This window comes from Myotis davidii, unplaced genomic scaffold (assembly GCF_000327345.1).
Source record: "Myotis davidii unplaced genomic scaffold, ASM32734v1 scaffold426, whole genome shotgun sequence".
Classification (NCBI taxonomy): domain Eukaryota; kingdom Metazoa; phylum Chordata; class Mammalia; order Chiroptera; family Vespertilionidae; genus Myotis; species Myotis davidii.
This window is the reverse complement of record NW_006297287.1, coordinates 899,778-924,144: the sequence shown is the minus strand read 5'-3', so window position 1 is coordinate 924,144 and position 24,367 is coordinate 899,778. Positions and strand designations below refer to the sequence as shown.

At 38.9% G+C, this 24,367-nt stretch overlaps 1 pseudogene; it reads left to right on the top strand.

The window, feature by feature from the left end:
• LOC102754374 overlaps positions 1–4,436 on the top strand; it is a 108,609-nt pseudogene extending 104,173 nt beyond the window's left edge.
• The last annotated feature ends 19,931 nt before the right edge of the window (positions 4,437–24,367 follow it).

The following is a 24,367-nucleotide window of genomic DNA, read 5'->3' as shown; positions in this document are numbered from 1 at the left end:
TCATTCCCCAATAGGGGGCATGTGGGAGGCAGCCTATCAATGATTCTCTATCATCACTGATGTTTCTCTCTCTCCCTCTCTCCTTTCCTCTCTGAAATCAATAAAAATATAATTTTTAAAAATCCATATAGCTATCAAACTGAGCTTTCTCTGTTGTGTGTTTAAGGAAGAGAAATATGTATAAATTGAAAAGCATAAAATCAAGACTATTTTAAACATCAAATTATTTATACTAATAAAAGTAATATGCTAATTAGACTGAACATCTTCTGGACACCCTTCCGGGCGTCCTTCTGGACAAAGCTAGGGTGGCAGAGCTGAGGCAGAGGTGGATAGGGGCGACCAGGCTGGCAGGGGAGGGGAGTTAGGGGCGACCAGGCAGGCAGGCAGAGTGGTTAGGAGCAATCAGGCAGGCAGGCAGATGAACGGTTAGGAGCCAGCGATTCTGGATTGCAAGAGGGATGTACTTAAATGAAGAGGGTGTAGACCAGGCTGAGGGACCCCACCCCCACCCCCAGTGCACAAATTTCGTGCACTGGGCCTCTAATTATATAATGACAAATAATAGCTAACATTTATTGAATAGACACTATACACTAGCTATTTCAATATATTATTTTACTTAATTTTCAAAAGAGTCTGTGAAGTATTTATTACCCACAATTTCAGATGGTAAATAGAGCTCAGAGAGGTGTAATATCTTTCTTCTGTTTAGAGACAGGATTTGAATGTGGGTCTGCATGTGTACAAGGCTCTAGATCTGTCTAGTACATTAAAGTAATCTCTTAGGATGACTTAAGACAATTAAAAGAACCTCTCACAGAAGAAAAATATTTATTTTTTTTCGTTCAGACCTCATTATTCATAGCACAAAATGTTTTCAGTCTTTATCATAAACTCACTTGCAAATGTAATTTGGAATGATGAAAATGTTCTAAAACCACACAATGGTGATGTTTCTATCACATTGTGAATATACTAAATGTCACTGGATTTTATACTTTTAAATGGTTAAAATGGTAAAGTTTATGTTATATGTATTTTACCACAATAATTTTTTAAATGTCATTTGGCCCAAAGGAAGTACATTTTGGAAATGTATTCTCTACATATACAGAATCATAAATCCCAAGGCTACCACTTCATTTCTAAGGCTACACATTGAAATTCTACCTCTTTGCTAGTGATGTCCAGATTCACATCTCTAAGAAAGACCTTTCTCCTGAATTCAGATCCACATAATCAACTACCTGGTCAACATCTCCACAGAAATTTCTAACAGACTCAAAACTTTAACACACCCAATGCCAATGTCCTAATATTCCCTCCACACCAGCTCCTCCATAGTCAGTCCATATTAAATGATGACAAACTGACTCTTCCAGTGGCTCAGGGCAAAGCTTCCATATCACCCTAGTCTCTTCCCCCTTCCGTACATCAGTAAATCCACATAGCTTTAAATCAGGGTTTCCCAATCTGGCACTATTGACATTGTGAGGCCTGATAATTCTTGGTTGTGGGGAGCTGTCCTATGCATAGGATGTTTAGCAGCATCCCTGGCTTCTGCTCACAGATGTCAGTAGCACACCCCAGCTGTGACAATAAGAAAGATCTCCAAATATTGCCAAGTGCCCCCTACAGGAAAAAATTACCCCTGGTTGAAAAGCAAGGCCTTAAATATTTCCAAAATCCAATACCTTTCCACCATCTTCTCTGCCTTGACCTTGGTGCAGGTTATAACCTCTCCTCCTTATTTCTGTGTTGCCTCCTAATTGGTCTCCCCCTTCTACTATTCTGACTGCCACAATGATTCTATTAAAATCTTACTGAAAAGAAAGTTGGATCATGTCACCATTCTCTCAAAACTCTCCAGTGCCTTTCTACCTCATGCAGAGCAAATGCCAAAAGTATATTTTAAAAAATTTATCTTTGTTGTTTACAGATGTCCCCTTTTTTCTCCGTTGACCCCATTACTTTGCACTCCCCTCCTCCCCAATGGGCCACTATTGTCACTATTGCCTGTTGACCTATGAGGACATACCTGATTCAGGCCCCATTTTTCTCTGATCAATTGTACAGTCACAATCCCCACGTTCACTCTGCTCCACGTGCTGGCCCCTCTCTGGTCCTCAACATGCCACACATGCTCCTGCCTCAAGGCCTTCTGACTCAGTTCCTTCCATCTGGAATATTCTTCACCTTGATATCTCCATGACTGGCTCCTCACTACCTTCAAGTCTCTACCCAAATCCACTTCCTCAGGGAGTCACCCTATAACCCCCCTGCTTCTAATTTCCATCTCTCACCTGTCACTGTGTGTCTCTCCTCCTTGCCTCATCTTTCTTTCTAAGCACTTAACACCACCTAACAATTAACTTCTTGATTGTGTTTTTCACCCTGTTTATGAAGACTGAGGATTTGTCTATTTTATTCTGCATTTAACTCATGTGCTTGTAACAATACCTGGCACATCATAAGGACTTGTCAAGTATTAGTGGAATGAACCCTCCAACACTGAGGACTTTTTTAAGGAGACCATTAGTTATTGTGACTTCAGACTCATGACCTGTTCATCTCTAAAACGTGTGCAGACATGAATAGTTACATTTACTTAAAACCACCACCATCACTCCTTATCTGATGTTCTTGCTGACGTGATCCTTCTTTCTTGGCATGCAAGACAGATTGCCTGACACTAAATATAGATCAGAGGATGGCATCACAATGATGACAGGCATCCAACATCCTTGCCAGATCAATGATCCTGCAGCCTACAGCTCTTGTCTCTCCCTGAGAACAGAAATCCTCAGCAACATATATATCATTCTCCCAGGATCCATCAATCCATTGTTTATCGAAAGCCAGGGCTCACTTAGATATGCCTCTAAATTGGATGAGGTTGACTAACATCTATGGACTCAGGGGGAAAAACAGCAGACACGAGCAAAGAGCTTTAGTGGCTGACACTACAATCTGAACCAAAGAATGGTTTCCAGGTTTCTGAAACAAAGTATATTTAACTAGGTCTCCATGGAAATCTGTTCAACTCCAGATTACATTGGACTTGAATGGCTGGATTTGATAACACACTCCAAAGAATTCAGTAAATTTCAGTGCAGTACAGTTTTTTTTAATCCAAATAAAATATAATAAACTTAGTCATAAGCAGAGAATAGAATCTAAGATGTTCGGGTTGTTTTTGAAGGTGATTGCCCAGAATTGCTCTAGGACTTACGGATCCTCAAATTGATTCATTGTTTATCTTTAAAATAATGTTGCACTCATGTCAGTATCATGTATAATAGCAAAACACTAAAAAATCCTGAAATTCCAAGCAATAGAGGGAAAAATATAAAGCAATGGGGTGCTGATTAAATAAATTATGGAATAAAAATATAGAAGAATACTATGTAACCATTAGAAGGTGAAATTGATCCATTTGAACTGAAAAGTAGCGTTCATCAAGACATCATTCTATGATAAAAAGAAAACTACAAAAATAGATGCAAAGCATGACTGCATGAAGCAAAGTGTGTGTATGTATGCACATATGCACATGTATGAATTGGGTATTTTCATATGAACATTCCCCACCATCCTTCACCATGCTCCCTGCCCAGGAGGCTGTGTCTGTGGCCACATCAATGGACTCCTTTGCCTTGTGGCTTCTGGTTGGGTTCAGCCAATGAGAGCCCTGGTAGAAGATGTAAGGACAAGGTTTGTTCATTCCCCTTCCTACTTCTACTGCAAGTTGATTATATCCCTCTAAAGGCCACAGCATGTGTCTGGAATTCTCTCCATAAAGTTTTCTCCCCAGATTCTAGAAACCATTTTCTTTTTTTGCCCCTCCAGACCCGGAAATCATCAAGGTTAATACAGTGCTAGCCCAGGGAGCACTCTACAATTCCTTGTAGCTGTTCTTCAACCCTGCTCACACTTTCCCACTTGAGCAAATAATACTTTTATTAAACTTTTCTTAATTACTTACTTTGCACGTGCCATTTATTTTCTCGGCAGAACCCTAATTAATGATAACTTTTGTGTGTGTGCTTTTTGTGGTTTATATACACAAGTATGAATTTTTGTTTTTAATTTTGTATCTTTTAAATTTTTTCTACTTTAAAAATATCTGGTCAACTACAAGTAATAAATATGCAATGCAAAAGTAAAATCAAATACTTGGACCATTAACAAAGTATTCATTCATTGTAGAGTGGATTTGTACCATCCTGTTCCATTGAATACTTTTAGAAAAGCAGACTTACTTTTAAAATTTTGTTCAAAATGAGCCCATGTTCTTAAAACATCTCCTTTATCAACAGGTGCTCATTGGCACCAATTCAACCCCAACAGGAACCCCAACTTGGATTGCGGTGGAGAAGGAAACTATTCAGTGCACAACAGCTGGATTGTGCTGTGGCATGGCTGTAGAATAGCTCGGTGCCAGGAGGCCCTGGAGCCAGGCCCTGCACTGACTAGACAGTGCAGCTCTGCTCCTCAGTGGTCTGGTTGGCTACTCTGCTTTGAGCTGCTCTGGTGAGACATCTTCCATGTTTCAGCTCAGCCAAGGAGACGCAGAAGGCTTTATACTTGGTGTAAAGGGGAAGTGTACTCCCTAAGCCAGAGGGGAGCTGGCTTATGTGGACAGCCCCTGACTGACCCATTCTCATGCAAATAAGGACTCCAAATCCTTGAAGTTTGATTAGTCCAAAGGGCTCTGTCCTAACTGGTCAGAATAGAGCCTCTCTGATTGGCCAGAGCTGCACAACTTTGATTGAATGGGGAGAGCCTCAGTCCTACGGGTTGAAATAGGAGCAGGAACTCCTTTATAAGGCCTGGCTCAGATGGCAAAAGCAAAATGCAGGTAGGCAGTTGAGTGCTGACTTCATGAAGTGCAGTTTGCAGGAGGCCTCTGTGCAAAAATGGCCACTAGGCTGTTTTTTTGTTTTTGTTTTTAATTTTGAGCACAGTTAGCCACCAGGGGCCCTTCTTAGTGGGTATCTTTTCTTTTTCCTCATGGTTCACACCTTCATATTTCATATTGGCTACTTTCATTTTAACTGCACTTTTTTGAGAACTTTAGAGAGGAGTATGGTCATATACATGTGCTTAATGCAGTGGGGGACAGGGGCAGGCTAGAAAGGGTCAATGGGGAAAAGAAAGAGACCTATGTAATACCAATAAAGATTTAAAGATTTTTTTGATAAAATATTTAGTCTTTTGTAATTAAAACAAAATAGCCTGATTCATAGAAAAACAATATTAACTTTTAGAACTATTTCCAAAGCTTCCTAAGACTACCATGGTAAAAAATGCAAATCACTAATGTGATATTAGAGCCCACAATTATATTAATTTATAGTGACTTTAATGCAATTAAATTTTCCTCCAGACTGTATCTCTAATGGTGCTGGGTTTTTTACTTAATATACTTGAAAGCATAATTTACTTCATTTTTGCAAAGTCATTTAAATATTATAAATTTATCTTTTATACATATTTTCATGCTGACATGATACATTTGCAGTCTATTTAATTTACAGATGATGAGACTAAAATGAAAACTCTTTGAGGACCACACATCTTCAAAACATCACACTTCCCATTCCAAGTTATTAAGTATATAAGTTATCTGTATTCACAAAAATGGGCTCTTGAAACAGTAATACATATTTTATATGATCTGATTATGGAACTTTAAGAAAATTAAAATCTAGAGCAAAGAAAAACATCAGTGATACAAAGCACCAAGATGTCTGGGGTTCATAATGCAAGTTAATAAATTACCAGCCTTTAAAATTAAATTCAACAGATCCTTCCTACAGCCAAATTAAGGAAGTAGTTAGAGAAGAACATAAGTTATATGAAAGCCTCCGAACGCAATTCAGCTTATTCATTTGGTTTTGTAGAGAACACATTAAGGTGACTTTATAGTCACAACTAATAAGCCAAATGGTTAGGGAAATTTTTCATGCTCCCAAACCTAGAGATGCAGGTTTATTAGAAAGTAATCAATAATAAATAGCTATCTAGTTTGTACCCTAAAAGAAAGAGACACACGGAACTGGTTCAAGACATTTGAAGCCAAGGATACCAACTAAATTCAGGTGTCACTCTGGCAACACATGTGCTGCACAGTGGTAAAATATCTGACAAAGGAGAAGCAGATGTAACTAAGGAAATCATATCTTTAGTTACAGCAATGTGAAAATTCAGAAGGATAACAAGCATCAAGGATGGAGGTGACAATTATGCAGGAATAAAAAGCAAATGTAAGTTATATTCTAATGAAGAAGAATCTAGTTTTCCTCTCTGGCTATTTCCCACTACTCCACCAATAAGAACAAGGAGAGAAAGAATATTCTTCTCATTAATGAAAATGGGACAAAGGAACAGCCAGGACATTCCTACCTGGTTTCCAGATGAAGTGATTATCCTTTCTGCCTTCCAAATGAGCTGCCTGGGACAGCCAGAGAGAAAGGAATAGAAATAGCTTCCTCATGTTCCTCCATACCCAGCAAATGACAGCCACATTACCCTTTGGAAACATTCTTCAGATTTTCAGCCTCTCGACCTGCTTATTCCTATAAGAAAAAAAAGAAAATCAGGTAAGTTTCTTCTGTACAGAAATTCTAAAAACTCACGTTGACTGCTAGAACTTTGATCATGATGGCATTACACATTTCCAATTACCTTAAAGAGAGGACACATTGTGAGGTCAGCAGTTAATTAGCCACATTTCCAATCCATACCTAATGAAGACATTATCAATCCTAGAAACTCCACAGTCCCTCCTTCAGTTTACTTTGATTTTTAAAAGGACCGTTGGCAGATACATGGTATATTCCCACCTTCTATTTAGCAAAACTCCTTGAGGAGCTCACGATTTGAGGAGAATGATACACATACACAACAAAATCTAAAACTGGGTGAGGACTGCTCTAGCAGTAGTGTTAAGAAAGTGAGATGGAAAGATTGAGGAAGAGGCAATGGCTTCTTCTGTAATCAGAAAAAAAAGGCGGGGGGGGGGAAATATTTGAAAAGAGCCTTAGGGAAACATAAGGGCTTACAGGTGCCAAGAAGGGCATTTCAGGCCCAGAGAACCAGGTGTGAGATGCATTTTGTGTTTGGGGACTAGCCAATGGTCTGGTGGCTGCTGTGAAAGACACAGAAGGGGAGGGAGGAAAGGAAGGAGATAAGGTTGAGAACAAAGGCTGGGCAGCAACTCATACAGAGCCTTGACTGCTATGGGAGGGGCCTGGCTTCATTCTGTGTACAGAATAAAAATTATAGCGAGTGCCTTTTAAATAACTGACTTCACTGTGCCTAACAAATCACTATCCCAGTGGTTCTCAACCTTGGCTGCACATTAGAATCACCTGGGAATCTTTTTAAAATCCTGATTTCTGGGCCTCAAACTCTGGAAATTCTGTTTCTTTGTTACTATGAGAACCACTGCACTAGAGGATGAGGGCGGAGAACTTGAGGCCAGTTAGGGAGCTCATGAACAGGTTGAGGCAGGTATTGATGAAGCAGGAGAAATGAGCAAGGTGGTGCTGAGTCTGGATTAAAAGGATTTGGATGGGATAATGAGAGAGAAGATTAAAAACAATAGCATGAGTGCAAACGCAGATGACGGGACCCATGGGGGCTCTTTACCAAAGATGAGAAACAGGAAAAGGGGCAAATTTGAAAGGGAAGATACAAAGAATTTCCCTCAGGGAATATTAAGTCTGATGTGCCTACAACATATCCAGGTGGAGTTTTCCAAGATAATAAATAAAATTCTGACCAGAGTTAGAGATTGGAAACAACTTGCCACAATAGATGTGGCAACAAATCAAGAGTCATAGGCAAAGGGGATAAAACGATAAAGCTTAAAAGATATCAAGGATTGAAGTTATTACCCCTAAATATTTAGTCACACACGTGCTGACAGTGGGAGCAAATCTGACTGTGAGCGTCCTAGTGACCAAAGGAAAGAAGTAGCTACTGTAGCCATGATGTACATAGGAGAAAATTACGTATTTTTTAAAATTTTTGTTTGAGAAGAATTCATGGCCCTGCTCATGGAATTGACCCAAGAGTCCTCATAAATACAGATGATGGTAACCAATAAAATAGACAAGGGAAATAGACAGTGGAGTCTCGGAGCACACCTAGAACACGCCAACGGGGCAGTGACAAAGTACAAATCAGTAAAAATGATTCTGCAAGGAGTCACACAAGGAAGTTTAAGTAAACAGCTCTCTGTGGCCTCCCTCGATGCAGAGGCGAAGAGAAAACTTGCATAAGAGACCAAAAGCGTTGCTTCAAACTTCTGTATTGCATACGGAGATTGCGAAGGCTGAAAGCAGAGTGCTGCAGAAGGAGTTACAGGGGGCTCTTTTGCTTGACTCTTTGTCCGCAGGGGCTGTTAGAATATTCCATGGAACCTTTGGGACTTTCCTGGACACAATTCAAAAACCTCTGACCTAGACAACTGAACTGGCCACATTTCTTTGGAGCAAACATGCAAGTGTATGATTTACCACACTGAGGTTTTGCTAGAGGTTGGGCAACATAGATATTAATTTTAGTTTATGCTAAGGCTATTGCTGGCTCATATGGTAATTTATGTGTGAATCGGAAAAAGTAAAAATATTTTAAGTTAGTATATTATTACACACCCTGAATTGCTCTGGCCAGGAGACCTTCCCAGAGCCCACAGGACAGCAGCCTTGCCTGTGTGCACACATGGGGACACTCTAGGCCCTTGCACACATGAAGATTACAGACATGCACAATACCAGCAGGAAGCATATGCTGCACTCTCCCTCCTACTCTCCAGATGAGGAGATGCTCTTGTACTCAGAGTTGGAGCTGTGGGGAACTAGAGAAGTGCCTCAGAGACTCCCAGAGGGCTTGGGAATGGAGTGCAGCCAAAGCATGTGTGTCTGCCTGTCGGTGCCTGCTCTGCTGAGTGTACAGGGCTGTAGGGGTCACTGGATTTATGTAGGAAGGGGCTTCGTTCCATTTAGAAGCCCAGCAACCTCAGCTCCCACCACAATCTCCATGTAAGCTAGCATCTGTCTCCCAGGTGAACTGTGCCCCCTTACCGGAGACACCTTTGCGTACACACACACACACACACACACACACACACACCCTAGACCATGTTGCTAATGTCAAATCTACATGCCTTAGAAAAACAACACAACAAATGTTTAGAAATTGTATAATGGAATTTTAAAGTGTACCTCAGTCCATATCTCAATGGATAGTAATTCCACTCTGTTGAAAGGTGAACTAAGTACGCCTGGCCATTATTTTCCTCAGAAACCAACATAGAATTTTTTCCAGGCATGCACATATGTGCATACACTCTCACACACACACACACACACACACACACACACACACACTCATGGATGATTAATTCTTCACAATGTAGATTTGATTCAAAGACTTTAACCTGGACATTTCTAGAAGACACCATTGAGACTTTTGAAAAAATATAAATATCACCTGCATAAAACAAAATAATGTCCAGGAGAACCCTATAAACAAATTACTTGAAAAATATATCCCTGGGAAAGCAAGTGCACTGATCTTCTGTATAATGATAGATAAAAGTCCCTGCAATATGAGAGAAGTGTTGATAAAAGTGATGGCCTGTGTTTTAGGGCAGTTGATCCTAAGCTAGCAGGACCAGCTCTCTACTGAGGCTACCTCTTCTATGACAGGAGACAGGAAGTCACCAGGGTTTAGGAGATGAATTTGTCCATTCTCATTAGCAGAACAAAAACATCAAGCATATATAAAAACATATTCAAGTCACTGAAATGTAAACCAAAGAGAGGGAAAACCAAACGCATACTAGTATTTGCTGCACTCTAAATGGCTATAGGTGTAAGCCAGAAAAAATTTAAAAGAATTAGGAATTGCAGTGAGACTGCACACGAGCTGAAATGATTAACCAAGAATTCATATATAAATACTTCGAATTTTATATCAACTTTTGGATTTTTACTGCAAAAAAACCCACAATAACCTGCATTAAAATTATCTGAGTATAGGCTGCTATGAATGCTGCTCTCCTCATAGGCTTCCTCTCTAGTCCAGGGACAGGTACTGATTCTGCCAAGGGACACAATGTCTTTATGGCTTCTTTTGTGTTCACGTAAGCCAGGACCCACACCATGGAGGATCCCTGGGCAGAGTGGCTGGGAGAGCTGACTAGACTCCTGTAGTCACCACATCGCTCTGTTGTCACTGACTAATGATAATGCCAGTAGAAACCCAAAACTGATGTTGATAAAAAATATCTATGAAATAGAGAACTTAGAGGTTCTCAACCTTCTGGCCCTTTAAATACAGTTCCTCATGTTGTGACCCAACCATAAAATTATTTTCATTGCTACTTCATAACTGTAATGTTGCTACTGTTATGAATCATAATGTAAATATCTGATATGCAGGGTGGTTTTAGGCGACCCCTGTGAAAGGGTCGTTCGACCGCCAAAGGGGTCGCAACCCACAGGTTGAGATGATGAACAAAGGCATCTTAACTTAGGACGCCACAGCAATCCTACTCCTAAAAACACCCACACGTTTTAGAATCTGAATTACCCATAACCCTATACCTCATTGCCTCCCTTTTCCAGAGAAGCTCGAGGACAGAGGGCGGGAAACCAGGCTTGATGGAGCTTTTGCCATTTGCCATGCTGCATGGCTTACACACATAAGTAAAATGAGAATCTCTGCTGACTTGATGGAAAGGGCAGGATGGAATTTGGAAACGAGTTTGTCTTACTCCACTAAACTATATTGCCTCTCTTTCCTCCAAATGCCTGAAACTCACTAAATTATTCCTTGGCAAACACTGAGAGTCATTCTTCCATCCATTACTTGAAAAGGTCTACAAGAGTCAACAATCAACAAAGTGAGAGGAAATTAGAAACAATTAGATTCCTCTCCTTCTTTTTGTATAACATAAAGGTAAAAATGCTGTAACTATGATAAAAATACATATTTTGCAAGAAATATGTGCTACCAATGATGGCATGAATAATTTATACCATGAAGGCCACTGAGTTTCCAGATCAACTTATTTACTATATATCTTAGCATCTAAAATGTATTTGTAAGGTTAGCTCTAAACTGATGAGTACTAAGAGAAAATAAAAAATACAGCTTCTCCTTTTAGCCTCAGTTTTCTAATCATTTAAAGGCCATTCAAACAATGAAAAATGTATCTTAACCTTCACATGCATTTCATTTTCCCTTAAACATATTCTTATCATCGGAGTCCTTGAATATTTAAAAGGCACAAAACTCAAAATAATAAAATAAAAGAAAAACTGCTCAGAAACAGCAATGAGTGGGAGAAAGCACTTGACCATCCCTATCCCCATAGCGCCATCTCATGGCAACTGTCCAGAGAAGATGGGTCAATAAAGATGGCCGAGTGGTTGGGCTGGAGATGAGGACATCCATTGTCCAGACCGACGCAAATGCCAGGATGGCCAGTGCAGGTGACGGTCAACTAAATAATCGCTGGGAAAAAAATGCAACCGTCTGCTTGGTCTCAGCTTTCTGCCTAGTTTCTGATTGCAATGTTGTACTTTCCACTTCATCTTTCATAACCTGACAATATATAAAATATTGGCCTAAGTACTTAATTTAACTCTAACCAAAACACTATGATGTAGGTATTCCTATTTTCCCCCATTTTAGAGATGAGGAAACTAAGGCATGGAAAGTCAAATGACAAGTCCAAGGTCACAGAGATAGCAAGCTGCTTGCAAGTGATCTCCATGGTCTTCCTCTGAAGTGTGAGAGAATAACATTGTAACCAAGTATCAACACAAGAAATTCATCATAACCCTGAAAATGTAGACCTTTTATAAACCTGTGTCTCTCAGAAGCTTCTGCAAGGCAATTTACATACCATTTCACGTAATCTTCATATAATACTATGAGCAATTATTCCTAATTTTCAAATGTAAAAAGGACTGATCATAAGGGTGTTAGATAATAATTCCGAGGTCACCTCAGCCAGAAGACATCAAAGCTGGATTACAAAACAGGCTGACACAACAGCCCCACTCTGGTTCACTACATCACAGGTGGTGTCCCTGGCAGGTCACCTGGCCTGGGAGCCTCTGGGTCCTCGTCTGCAGATGAGGAGGACAGTGATCCCATAGCCTTAGTGGATTAGGATGGAATAAGATAATGGATGGAAAGTACTTAGATGAGCGTCAGCCAGAGAATGAGCGCTCACTAAAGAGCTATGGTTGTTACGATTGTCCTCATTCTCTCAAAATTCAGAAAAACTCCTTCCTCAGCAATATTTAAGGAACAGTTTGAGTGCAGTCCTGCCCTGTAGCAGAGGAGTGAGAAATGATTTCTTCAACTGCCCAACCTTCTAAATGTGTGCCTTATTTCTGAAGAGCTAAAGGCACTCTGTACCAAGAACCTCATTAAAGATTCCCACTGACCCTGGGAAGGAGAAGACAGGTTTCATCTCTATTTCATGAGGGAGTTCCCTCTGGTCTCGCAATGACATGATGGTTAGTAACTCTCTCAAGCCATTTAACCACCAGCCTCTTCCTCCATGCACCTCACTCTACAGAATCCTAAATTACACCAATTTAAGCGGGGATACTTGCAAGGACACCATAAAAATAGACCATCTTGTGGGTTCTGGTTACTGTATTAATAAGTGCAATGGGTTTGCTTCATGTAATGAGTTCACAGAAAATTTTGCACAAAGTCTTACACAAATATTTGATATATTTCTGAACAAACTTTTGTTACAGGACCTAATAGATAAAAAGAGGGCTTGAGCCCTGCAGGTGTGGCTCAGTGGTTGATTCCTGGTCAGGACATATGCCCGGGTTGCATGCTCAACCACGGTATGGGGCTTACTGGAGCCAATCAATGATTCTCTCTCATCATTGATGTTTCTATCTCTGTCTCCATCTCTCTTACCCTCTAAAATCAATAAAAATATATTTTTTAAAAAAATGGCTTGAAACAGATTTGAAAAACCTTTAGGACTACATCTTGGCAGACATTGCTATATTCTCCCTTTCTTCTAGAATTACAACTTTTTCAGAATGTCCACCTGCCCTGATTAAATATATAAATATATATTTCATATATATACAACCCTAATATGCAAATAGCAGAACTGAACAACCAGTCACTATGACATGTGCTGACCGCTAGGGGTGTGTGCATTGAACATAGTGGTGTTGGCAGCAGGCAGCAGAGTGTGGAACATGGCGAGTTTCAACCACGGCGGGATGGTGGAGCAGGTGAGTGGGGGTGCCAGAGCAAGGCGGGGCACCAGTCACTGTCACCGGGGTGAGCCTCTGGTGGTTACTGAAAATTCTTTCTCCCGTGCACCGCAGTCCTGCCTGGCGCTCGCACCTGCTGACAGCACTGGCCCCGCTCACACCCGCTGCTGGCGCTGTCCCCGATGGCTCTGCACCGTCAACTGGTGCGAGCAGGGCCAGCGCTGTCAGCACATGGGAGCTGTGGAGGAGGGAGCGAGGCTGCCTCCCCAATCCCTCCTCAGGGCTTCTCCACCTCCCCCTGCTCCTGAGGGGAAATCAGGGCCGGCAGCCACTGCTCACACCTGCTGACAGCACTGGCCCCGCTCACACCCGCTGCTGGCGCTGTCCCCGATGGCTCTGCACCGTCAACTGACCAAGACCTGCCCCTGTGCCCACTGCAGCCTCCTCACAGTGCACAGTTCCTTTTAAGGTGCACAAAATCTACACATATTTCCAGATTTCTTTGCAGTTACAGTGGCCACGTGACAGTTCTTCCAATGATTTGCATGGTATCAAGAGTGTCAAGAGGTCAAGGGAGGATGGCTTCCTTTCTCCAGAAAAGATACAAACCCCCCCAAGGAGAAATTATGGAAGTGTGGGTCTTTGCCATTGGCTCCCTTCCCAGCATCCCTGCCTGGAAAACAGGCAGAATGCCTGGAGGTAGGACAGCCATCTGGAGAGCATGAGGTGGGTGCTGCCCACCAGGAACCAGGCAGCAGCAGGAGCCTGAGACTCAGGTGCCGTCATGGGGCTTCAGCAACTGTCCTGGATGCTCAACCTCTGAGCTGAGTGCTTTGTGAGGAAAATAAATGCCGTTGTTTTAAGCTACTTTTTGTGTGCTTTCTGTTACACGAGCTGAAAGCAACTACGACTCCTGCAGTACCCATGTCCCTAGCCATAGCTACTTGTATGAGGTGCCTCCACACAGCTTCTCATAGGAATCAAGCTCACACGGGGACTCTGTCAAACCTGAATGCAGAAGCCCCTGTTTCTAAGCAGGCGAGGTTGGTTTATTTCCTACAGTGACTTCTTCAGGTAATACGCGCACTATTCACAGAAATGTAACATGTATCTGTTGTCGTTTTTTATAAGTATCAATGCAGTGAAGAAAGGGTGCTTCATGTGTGAGAACTAAACGTAAAGAAGAAAGGTAGTGACTGCTCTGGTAAGCTTTCTCAGATCCCCCAGTGAAAACCAATCCCTTTATACAGACCTAGTCCAAGCTAAGAATATATTTAGGTAGCTGTGTTCTATACAGTTGTTAAACCCTCCGTGATTCTGAAGGTATTATGAACATAGTGTTGTAATTTTAGAACCACCTCCTCATCACCTCATGGAAAACCTTACCACCTCATAGAAGCATGTCCTCATTACTCCCTTCATTCCTGATGGGTGCTCAAATCTTCCATTTCATCTTTCTTAATCACTTTTTTTTCCACTTGAGACCAAGCTTTCCTCACTTCTTTCCTTCTCACTGGCCACTTCTTCTCAGCCTCCTTTTCCAGCATCTCTTCTCATTTTGACCTTCAAATTGATATCTCTGGCTCTTTTTCTCAGATTCTGTTTCTTCTCTAGCTTTCCCCACTTCTTAAGTGACTGTATGTAGTCCCCCAGCTTTAATACCATGCTTCATGATTTCCGTTTCTCCATATCCGTTCCCATAGCTCTAGTGCTGGCTTGTTCCTGAATCTGTACACCCAACTTACCACTGAACATCTCCACATGGATGTGTGATAGGCAACTCACATGTAGCATGCATAATAGAGCCCACGATTCCCCCATGTTGCCTACAGCCCCCTTCCTCCCTCTGTGTCCCTGCCTCAATAATGGCACCACACTTTATCAGACTGCAAGCCCAGGAGTTGTGCTGAAATCCTTTTTCTCACATCTGAAAACCATCCATCAGCAAACCTAGTCTGCAACACCTTCACAATCTATGCAGCACCAAGCCACTTCCCATCTGTGACTACCTTCCTAGTGCAATCCACCATCCATCGTTTCTCACCTGAGTTACTGTATCAGCCTAAGTGGTTCCTCCACTTTCACTCAGGGTTGCTTTTATGCATTTTTAGAACATCCAGAATAATCTTTTAAAAAAGTGCATTCCCCTCCCTAATAATAGTCATCTTGTGGCTTCCCATCACAGAATAAAATGTAAACACTTCGCTGGTTGGACTTCTGCTTCCTTTCCTTATTGCTCCCCAGTCTTCTAGCCTCAACACACTGGACTTGTTCTTGTTCCTCACTGATAAACCTTCTCAAGGTCCTTGTACTACTTTTCTTTATGTATCCATGCGGCTTGCGTCCTCCCTTAATTATTCTCAAAAGCCTTGCCAGACCACACTGTTCATCCCATTTGCAATTGCACTCTCCTCTTGACATTTGTTTGTTGTTTGTTTGTTATACTTAGAAAAGATGGATAGCTGACAATCTAGTATGTATTGGTTTATTTTCACCTTCTCAAGTATTATTAACATACTTCATCTCATTCAATGTTATATGTCCAGTGCCTCATATATTGCCTGGAAAACAGTAGATATTCAATAAAGATGAATTAACAGATTATTGAGTCTACATTTGTAAACGTTTTTCTAGTTAAGTTTTCTTGATCTTGGACCATAAACTTGATGAAAAGTCTTTAGCACACAATGAGAGACAGATGGCCAGAACAGACCATTTACCTAAAAAATTAGACTGCTTTGAAATATATTAAAAATCATGAATAAAACCCTAACATTTGGAACTTATACTTTTAAGTACATTGGTATGGGATCTTATCCAGCACACAGAATGATCTGCTGCATAAGATAGAACTAAAAGTGTTGACTCTCATTTTTCAAAAAAAAATCATATTTTCATTTTTTCAGCTGAAATTATTTTATTTTTCCAATTAGCCTTTTTAATTCAATTTATTGGGGTGATATTGATTAATAATATTATATAGGTTTCAAGTGTACATTCCTATGATACATGATCTATAAATTGTACTGTGTGCCCACTACGCAAAATCAAATCATCTTCCATCATCGTAGATTTGGCTCTCTTTACCCTGTAATACTCCCAGCCCCTCTCCCTCTGGCTATCACCATACTGGTGTCTATGACTATGAGTTTCAGTTTTATATCCCCCATATGAGTGAAATCATATGGTTCTTAGATTTTTCTGCCTGACTTATTTCGCTTAGCATAATATTCTCAAGATCCATCCATGCTGTCACAAATGGCAGTATTTTATCTTTACTTATAGCTGAGCAGTATTCCACAGTATATATGTACCACATGTTCTTTATCCAATCCTCTAGCATAGGACACTTTGACTATCTCCATGCCTTGGCCACAGTGAATAGTGCTGCAATGAACATGGGCCTGATCCCCGCAGGCCACCCAGAGGGGCCCCACTTGTGCACAATTTCGTGTACAGGGCCACTAGTTAATAAATAATAATACAAGGATAAATTGTGTTTTGAGTACTCACAACTGTAAACCTATTTTGCCCCACCCTGCACAGAATCCTGCTATCTGCAAAAAGTGAAACTTTTACTTCTTCATTTCCAATTTGGATGCTTTTTATTTCTTTCTCTTGCATGACTTCCAGAACCATGTTGAATAAGAGTGGTAAGAGTGGACATCCTTGTCTTGTTCCTGATTTTAGAGGAACAGTTTTTCACCACTGAGTACAATATTAGTGGAGGTTTTGTCATACATGGCTTTTATTATATTGAGTTACTTTCCTTCTATGCTCATTTTATTGAATGTTTTAACCATAACTGGATGTTCTAGCTTATCAAATGTTATTTTTTTCTACATCTCTTGATAAGATCATACGATTTTTATCTTCTGTTTTGTTAATGTGCTATATTACATTGATCAATTTGCATATGTTGAACCTTCCTTGTGCTGTGGAATGAACCCTACTTGACTGTGATGCATTATTTTTTAATGCACTGTCCTATTTTACTTGCTAGTATTTTGTTTAGGATTTTCACATCTGTATTCATCAGAGATATTTGTCTGTACTTTTCTTTTTTTGTGTGTTATCTTTGCCAGGTTTTGGTATCAGGGTTATGTTGGTCTTATAAAACATGTTAGGAAGTATTGCCTCATACTCAATTTTTTGAAAGAGTTTGAAGATAGGTATCAAATCTTCTTTGAATGTAAAATTCACTAATGAAGCCAGCTGATTTTGGATTTTCATTTACTTTTTTTTTTAAGCATAAGATGGTTTCCAAGCATAAAGTTTTTGCCTCTTGTGGGGAACAATATTATTATTAAAAAATTATCTAAAAGGAATGGCTTCTAGAATGTATAATTCCCTACTTCTTATCTTAGGACCTTTCTCACATTATTAAAAACTGCTATCACTATTGAATGCTAATCTGTTTCAATAAAGATGTTTTCAGGATCCTAATCTTTGTAGTTAAAGTAAAAAGAAAATAGTTGATTAAAATGTATATTTGTTATTTTAACTTTTTTAGCTTATATTAAAATAGAAATTACTTAAATTGAAAACAGCAATAGGTTATCTCTTGAATAACTTTTAAGGTAGTTTTGCACAGGTCAATGGTAAACTTTTTTGTAATGAGTTTCTTTTGGTTTGATTTTCTAAATTCCCTTCTAAGTAAAGTTAATTCAGTGGTTGTGAAACCCTGAAAACCATTTGGGTGATGGTAAGTAAATGAAAAATTACACTGATTTATAAATAAATTACAAACATACCACACTACCAGCCCCCAAAGAGCAAAAGAATAGAAAATGTTACATGTTGTCTACAATTTTCAAATCCTCGAGTGGAGGACCTTTTTTCATAAAGTAAAACAAAAATGAACTTTAAATAGTTTAATGGAAATAATATGAAAATACATAAGGTAGTCACTAGAGAAAAAATAAAGTCTTTATAATCTGGAGGAGCTTAGGTTAATTATAAAAAGAAAATGCATTCAATTTGAAAGCACTGCTTGCTAGAAAGAGTAATAAAGTCAGTGCAATTACTTCTGTAGATATTTTAAGAACTAAAATAGTTACCTTATGATATTAGTCTATAGTCCATTCTGCTTTAAGTTGAAGGAAAGAATTCAATAATCTCTTTTAACCAAATTCAACAAATCAATATATATTTATAATGTTTTATATATAAATATATAATATTTAAAATGTTATATATCTGTATTTGTATGTAAAATACATATTTATATGTAGATTGTATGCATAAATGAGAGAGAGAGTGATTTTTGTGGGATTATATATAAAACAGTTACTATAAAGAGCTTTATAAGAATTCAATATACCTAGACTGTGTGAACAAGATAACATCCCCTTCTCAAGCTATTGACATTTGAAATTAAAAATACTTAATTACTCATTAATATTTTCTGCAATGTCAGATTATAAATATTTAATGTCAAGAGAACTATCCAAATAAACTGTAAATATAGCTTTGTGTTCTCTTGATTAATTATGCATCTACTGTTGCAAAGGAACTTATTGAAAAATGTGTCCACAGTTCACATAAAAAAATTGCATGTTTATAAGCCTATAAAAATTTCTAGCACTATCTTCCATTATCTTCTATAAGTTTTCATTTATTATGGTTGGACATTAACCAATAATAATTTTCTCATTAGATTCAGGAGATCTGACAGAATTTACTTTAATCCAGTCTCATCTCATTCTTCCCAAAAGAATAAACTAAAATGTGAAAGAGAACATTCCAAATTTAATTGAAATGCAAAAGATGTTTTAGATTCTTTTATTGCACAAGGAAATGTGTAAGAACATACTTGACCAACAGAAAACAGATTTTATTATTTCTACTAGCATCTTTAAGGGTTTTTCTTTTTTATCTAGATGTTTTAAATAGATCAACAGAATCTCAAGATACTTGTCCTAAAATATATTTTATTTCTCATTTTCCTACCTTAAAAAAATGCAACACACTCATTTACACCATGCTACCTATCTCTAATTTCACAGAAACAGGCAGAAATTGATGATACCAAAGAAAAAGCTACTATTCATCTTCATGTACCAAATTATATTATATAATTATGTGTGTGTACATACATACATAAATACATACACTCACGCACACACTTTAAAATAATAAAATGATTAAAACCAAAATTTTCGAAGAGGGATTTCTCTCAGAGTAAGAAGGCAAGTTCACTGGGCACTCTGGCAATTTGCCACTGGAAATTTTACTTTAGAACTTTAATTACAAACTTAGATAAGTGGATTATAATGAAAAATATCTCTAGCAAGGGAGACCAGGCAGATGCATCATGAATGCATTAAAGAAAACACTAGAGAGAGAACTTCCCATCAGCAGAAAGATTTTAATTAAATAGCAATAGGATGGATCTCTTCTGTGAAATGATATTACTATTACCCACCATTCAGTAAAACGATTTATTGTAGAGTATATTCTTTGAAACCATTCCTCTCTTTAAAGTATGCTAAACCTTTCCATTTCTCTTATGAGGGGAGGGAAAACTGTGGGTATGGAAGAGGGACAAGGTCCATAGGTGAAGTGTGGGAATGAAAAACCATCTATGTTTTTGTTCATAGTTGGTGAACTGTGTCTGCACTGGCTCCACACTGCGTGGAGACCCACAGGCTTCAGAAGAAGGCAAATGAGCCAAGGGCAACCACCAAAGTGTCCACTGAACATTAGCACTGTTCCCCGTGGGACAGCCAAGAGGACGGCTGAGATCGGTGTTTTCATAATGTCACATCTGCACTTTTATTCTTGGCATTAATTCAGTTACTTACTTGGGACATTTGATTGTTAAATACATGCAGTTTCAAAAGACTCAATATTCTACAAGGAAAAATACCAGTGATTTCTGAATCTGAAACCAAAGAAAGTGAAAATGAATTTCATATCAAAACAAAAGGAGGCTAGGTGTTCTGCTAAGAAAAGTCTTCAGAAATCTGGTATTAGGAATGAGTTTCCAATGACAGACACACAAAATGGGATTTGAAAAGATGAAGAAGTGTTCCTTAGACTGTCTACCTGGTTTAATTCGGGAGGAGGAATGGAATGAAAAGGAGTTACACAAACTTCATTGGTAAGTATTTAGATTTGACTCTGAAGTATCTAGAGTGCCCACAAAATAATTAAAGGCATGAAGAACTCAAATAAGGGCCTGATTTAATGATGTCTCATCGTTAATATGGAAGATGTCATTCAAAAACACTGAGAAATTCTGATTTATACACAGAATGGAGGGAAAATAGAAGTAACTTCCCACTAGGTACTCTGTGGCCAACTATACAGCCTACATATGCGGAAAGTGAAAGTGAGCTTCATTTCATTTCCATTTAACACTTCACCTCACCCCAACCTACCAAAGAAAGTTAACTATGTGGGGGGGTGATGTGTTAATTGACGTGATTGCAGTGATCATTCCACAATGTGCATGTATATCAAATGGTCATGTGTAGATTTTAAACACATACGATTTTATTTGCCCAGTATATAGCTCAATAAAGCTGAGAAAAACATTCAACACAAATGCTGCTTTCTCACACATTATGTTTTAAGAAATATTTTATAATTATACTTACCATAAAACCTTAAAACGCACACGCGCAACTCAACAATATTCCTGTGGCTTCTGTTTGTTCCTTGAAGTTGGGAACCATGTTTTCTTCTCCTTGTATTCCTAGCTGCACCCCACTATCTAGATCCAGTAGAGTACATGGTCAATGTTGAATAAATAGAGAAATGAATGAAGCAAATGGCTACAGCAGGCTGCTTTCTAGGTTAATAAAATTATAATGAACCAAAAAGAATTTCTCTAGGAAAGACAGTAATCTAAAACACATACAAAAACTTGACTCCAATTATGTGCCCCCCTCCCAAAGAACAAATTCCACTCTCACAGATTTTCTTAGACACCTAACATCTACTATTCACCCTATCAACCTTATAGTTCACCTTTGCTAACACTTTCCAGACATGCCAATTCCACAGCTGGAACGAGTCCAATGTTAGAGGATCTCTAAAGCCCCAAAGAGGAAAATTTTTCTGAGTGTAACAATATATGAAAAATAAGACTCTAAATAGATATTTTAATAAAGCAAATAAACATTAGTTAATAATTAAGTAAATTCTTTAAAAAATTAAATGACTTGTGTCCCTGTATTATGAGTCAGACTGTCGGATGCCTTATTATTTCTAGAAATAATCACTCATTTTTACAGGGTTAAGAGTGAATTTCCAGAAGCTTTCAAGGGATCTGATCCTTTAAAAATAATGTATTAGCACAGTCATTTTTATTAAAATTCAAAATAACTTCCTACAGATATGATATTTGCTATATTAGAGCACTACATATTAACAGCAACACAGACATGACCACTGTCAGCTAGGAAAAGAACTCAAATAATGTTCAGAAATCTGAAGGCCAGGAAGAGATGTCGGTAGGGAAAAAAAAAGTTTTAGTCTAAGGAAGAGCAAAGAAATACCAAAAATTTCTTAAACTCATTCAAACAAAAATGAGCAAACCAAATGCATTAGTGCAAACACACGGTTTTTTGATTATGAAGAACCAGATAAATGACAAGAATGAAACTAAAATAGGCATTCTCACAAAAGTTTAAAGAAAAAGTGTCCCTTCTGCCCAGTTGGTAAAATCACTGGAAAATGATAATTGCATCCACTATGTAAGTTTTTATAATACTCTGAGGGAAGCAGAAGTAAAATTCATCATTCAAGTTTATGAAATCATATTTATGTGGAATTATATATTAATGAGACAATAAGAAACACAATGTTTCACCTTGTGGGTTACTTGGATCACTTTGTCTATGAACAACGATGCACCTTAACCCTCCATCTGTTTTAATTTTTTTTTAAATCTTTATTGAAAGTATTACATATGTCCCCCATTCCCGCCCCCACTAACCCCTTGTAGCCAGCCCCTGCCCTCCCCCCACCCCAGGCCTTCACTCCCCATTGTCTGTGTCCATGGGTTATGGATACATGCATACAATTTCTTTGGTTGACCTCTTCCCACCCACCTGCACCCACTTTCTCTGAGATCCCACAGTCTGCTCCATGCTTCTATGAAAGCTTCTGCACCGCAAAAGAAACAATCAACAAAATGAAAAGGGAGCCCACTGTATGGGAGAACGTATTTGGCAACGATACTCCATCTGCTTTAGAAAAGCTTGCCATTGTCATGGGGCGGGTGCTCAATAAGCTTAGATAAGAGCAGATGGTGCACTCCAACAAGTCTCTGTCACTATTTTTAAAGACAGAGTAAAATGATTCGTACAGTCTAATGAGGACATGGGTTTTATTGTTTTAATTCTCACTTTATTTTATTTTTTTATAACTTACCAATTTATTTTTTTGATTTCTTTATCAATTAAGGTATTACATATGTGTCCTCTGGTTTTTTGTTTTGTTTGTTTGTTTTTAATTGTTTTATTGCTTAAAGTATTACAAAGAGTATTATATATGTCTCCTTTTTTCCCCCCCTTGCGCTTCCCCTAGCCTCCCATACCCCCTAGTGTCTTGTGTCCATTGGTTATGTTTATATGCATGCATACAAGTCCTTCGATTGATCTCCTACCCACCCCTCTGGTTTCAAATGGTGATGACAGCTTCCAGTGATGATGCCATTTCTTCCCCCCTCCACTTTTTTATTTTTATTTTTATTTTTTTAAAATAAATTTTATTGATTTTTTACAGAGAGGAAGGGAATGGGATAGAGAGTCAGAAACATCGATGAGAGAGAAACATCAATCAGCTGCTTCCTGCACACCCCCTACTGAGGATGTGCCCGCAGCCAAGGTACATGCCCTTGACCGGAATCAAACCTGGGACCTTTTAGTCTGCAGGCCAATGCTCTATCTACTGAGCCAAACCGGTTAGGGCTCCCCCCGCTTTTTTAAAAGATGAATTTTTTGGCCAGTTTCAGGTTTACAAAACTGAGAGGAAGATACAGAGACATGCTCTGTCTCCACACATGCATATCCTCCTCAACTATCAACATAACTCACCAGAATGGCACACTCTTTTCGAAGGATGACTTTCACAGGTCATAATCATCCAAGGTCTATAGTTTACCTTAGCATTCACTCTGGGTGTTATAAATTCAATGGGGTTAGACAAATTTATAATGACACATATCCATCATTATAATACAGCGATGATATCAATTCTTAACCGATGATGTTATATTCTGATACATGTTGTTCTAAACCCGCTCCTCCTCTTACAGTAGAGCAAGTCCTCGAACATCTCTTCTAGCTCACAAGCACAAGAAGAAATGAATGTTGAAGTCAATGAGGAAACATAGGAGAATAACGGTAGCCCAGAACAAATACTTAAAGGATCAAGAGATTAAAAGACTGCTAGAAGAGATCTCTATAACTGAACATTTTTCTCTAATACTCTGAGCAGCAATTGAATATTTCCAATGACAGAGAATTAATTCAATATCCCCCACAAAGCAGCCCATTTCACTTTTGGATAGGTCCAATTATTAGGATCTGTAGCTCAATGTGGATAGTTGTTTTCCTTTCTTTATCTAAAGCCCTTGATCTTAAAACACTTCCCTTACAGTTATAGATAAAGTGTATCTCATGTGTCTGCCCTTAACAAAACTCCAAGTTTTATTTTTTCTCAGCTAAACACGTCCAGGCCCCTTACAACCATTCCCCATTAGTCATGGTTTCCGTCCCTCATCAATACGGCCCCTTTCTCAGGACATGCCTCCAGAAGGTATAGGGCCGTTCTCTGGAGAAGGGCATGATGATAAGCTATTAGCAGCCTGATTCTTAGTAGCCAGCCACGTAAAGGAGATTTGGGTGAGATGGCAACTGCTCTAGAAACAGCCCTAAGTAAAGGGGGTGGAGTGGGAAGGCTGTGCACAGAAGTATTCATATCAGGACTTATTATTAGGTTAATTAGAAACAAGGTAAATGTTAATCAGAAAGACAGTAACCTAAGAACCTACTGTAAGGAAATGACTAATAAACTGTATTATATCATCTCAATGGAATCATATTATACAATTTCAAAGAATATAA